Here is a 2,535-nt window from a genome sequence, read left to right on the forward strand (position 1 = left end):
TTGAGAGAGGGTGGCAATGCTTTGAGTTCAAGTTTGGGTGCTTCTGACTTTTCGTTCTCTTCCTTTGGTGCACCTTGTATTTGACTCTCTGCTGTTGCAACCTCTTCACTAAATATAGACTCCTCCTCTATTATACCTTCAGGTTCTTCTTCTTCAAAACTTTCCTGCACTGCGTCTTCAAGTGAGTCCAACCTCATACACTCTCCCATTTGCTCTGGTGGGTAACTCATAGCCTTGAACACATTGATCGTCATCTTTTCATTGTGTAATCTCAAGGTGAGATCTCCTTTTTGTACATCAATGACAGCTCCAGCAGTGGCCAAGAATGGCTTTCCCAGGATGATGGAAGCCTTGGCTTCCTCCTGCATGTCCAGCACTACAAAGTCTGCTGGGAAGATAAAATCTCCCACTTTCACCAGCAAATCTTTTACGACGCCATGCGGGAACTTGAACGATCGGTCTGCCAATTGTAAGGCCATCTTTGTTGGTTTAGCTTCCTCAATCTTCATCTTTCTCATCATAGCTACTGACATCAAATTGATGCTGGCTCCTAAGTCACAAAGAGCCTTTTCCACTGTGATTTCCCCTATAATACAAGGGATCAGAAAACTCCCGGGATCCTTCAATTTCTGGGGTAGTTTGTGCTGAATGATAGCACTACATTCTTTGGTTAGTATCACAGTCTTGTTTTTCTTCCAGCTTCACTTCTTAGTCATCAGCTCCTTCAAGAACTTGGCGTAGAGTGGCATTTGTTCTATTGCTTCAGCAAAGGGTATGTTGATTTGTAGTTTCTTGAAGATTTCCAAAAATCTCAAAAACTGATTGTCATCCCCTTTCTTCTTTAATTGCTGAGGGTATGGGACTCTTGGGGCATCTGGCTTCAGCACTCCTTCCCCTTTTTGTGAACTCAAAGTGGGAACTCGAGCTTCGTCCTGCTCTTCTTCCTCTTTATTTGAGTCCTCTTCTTGTGGTTTCTGGGGGGTTTCCTTCAGTTCCTTCCCACTCCTAAGGGTGATAGCCTGACACTCCTCCCTTTGTGTTGAGCTAGTATTGCTGCGAAGGTTGTGGCTGGAAATTTGCTTGAATAAGTAGCCAATTTGTGTCTCAAGTTTCTTGATGGCAGCATCCTGATTCTGCATATTGGACATCACCTCTTCTCGGAATGTTTTACTATCTTGAATCTCTTTGCCTATGCCTTCAAGTAGATTCTCAATCTTTGAGATTCTGTCATCCAATGATTGTAGATCGTGATTAGAGGTGGAAGGATGAGGTAAGTTATTTTGGTTTTGATGTGGATGTAGAGAGGTGTTGTTATTGGGGTGTTGATATGGTCTAGATGTGAAATGTTGGTGGCTTGCATTGTTGGGATTTGGGCGTCTTTGATCAAGGCTTTGGTCTTGTTGATTTTCCCACCCAAAGTTTGGGTGATTCCTCCATCCAGGGTTGTAGGTCTTGGAGTATGGATCATGGTTTTGCCTAGGTGAATTACCAATGTAGTTGACTTGCTCCTAACTTCCCTCTGTTTCTTCATTCACTCCTTCTTGGGTTGTTGATGAAGTGGTGATTGCTGCAACTTGGTTCCTCTCCATCTTCTTGGTGAGGTCAGCCAGCTGCTGGGTAATGAGCTTGTTCTGAGCCAGCAGCGCATCTACATTATTTAGATCCATCACTCCTCTTGTGTTCCCTCTTTCGGAAGCATAGAAGTAGTCGTTCTCTGCTATTGTTTCAATGACATCTATGGCCTCCTCAATGGTCTTCTTCTTGTTCAAAGATCCTCCGGATGAATGGTCTACTGCCTTCTTTGACTCATAGGAGAGCCCTTCATAGAAAATGTGCAGCTGCACCCATTCATTGAACATATCTGGTGGGCACCTCCTTGTTAGGTCTTTAAACCTCTCCCATGCTTCATACAGAGTCTCACCATCTTGTTGCCTGAAAGTTTGGACCTCAGCTCTCATCCTATTGATTCGTTGAGGGGGGTAAGATCTTGCTAAGAATTTGTTCACCACATCTTCCCAAGTTGTCAAGCTCTCCTTTGGGAAAGACTCCAGCCACTTGGCTGCCTTATCCTTGAGCGAGAATGGAAATAAGAGCAGTCTATAGGCGTCAGGATGAACACCATTAGACTTCACTGTGTCACATATTCTCAGGAAGGTGGTTAGATGTTGATTGGGGTCTTCTTGGACACTTCCTCCGAACGAACAGTTGTTCTGAACAAGGGTGATGAGCTGTGGTTTTAGTTCAAAATTGTTGGCATGGATGGTTGGCTTTTGAATGCTACTTCTACAGTTTCCTGTGTTTGGATTGATGTAAGAGCCTAAAACTCTTCTATCCTCCCCAGCATGATTTGCTCGTCCTCTTCCGCCATGGTTGTGAGCTTCTTCTTCACGATGATTTTCCATGTTTTCTTCCATGTTTGGTTCAAAGTATTCCTCAAAGTGTTCCTCTTCTTCTTCAGCACCAACTACACGTTTTTCTCTTGCCTCCCTCCTTAGTCTAAGGAAGGTTCTCTCAGGTTCAGAATCAAAGGAAGTT

General features: G+C 43.9%; 1 non-coding gene across 1 annotated transcript; it reads left to right on the forward strand.

Annotated features, from left to right (window-relative positions):
* The first annotated feature begins 1,854 nt into the window (after window positions 1-1,854).
* On the forward strand, window positions 1,855-1,961 carry LOC112760315 (small nucleolar RNA R71). The gene has a single exon (XR_003180762.1). It is a non-coding gene; the product is annotated as a small nucleolar RNA R71 (small nucleolar RNA).
* Window positions 1,962-2,535: the final 574 nt, after the last annotated feature.

Source organism: Arachis hypogaea, chromosome 16, assembly GCF_003086295.3.
Source record: "Arachis hypogaea cultivar Tifrunner chromosome 16, arahy.Tifrunner.gnm2.J5K5, whole genome shotgun sequence".
Lineage (NCBI taxonomy): Eukaryota > Viridiplantae > Streptophyta > Magnoliopsida > Fabales > Fabaceae > Arachis > Arachis hypogaea.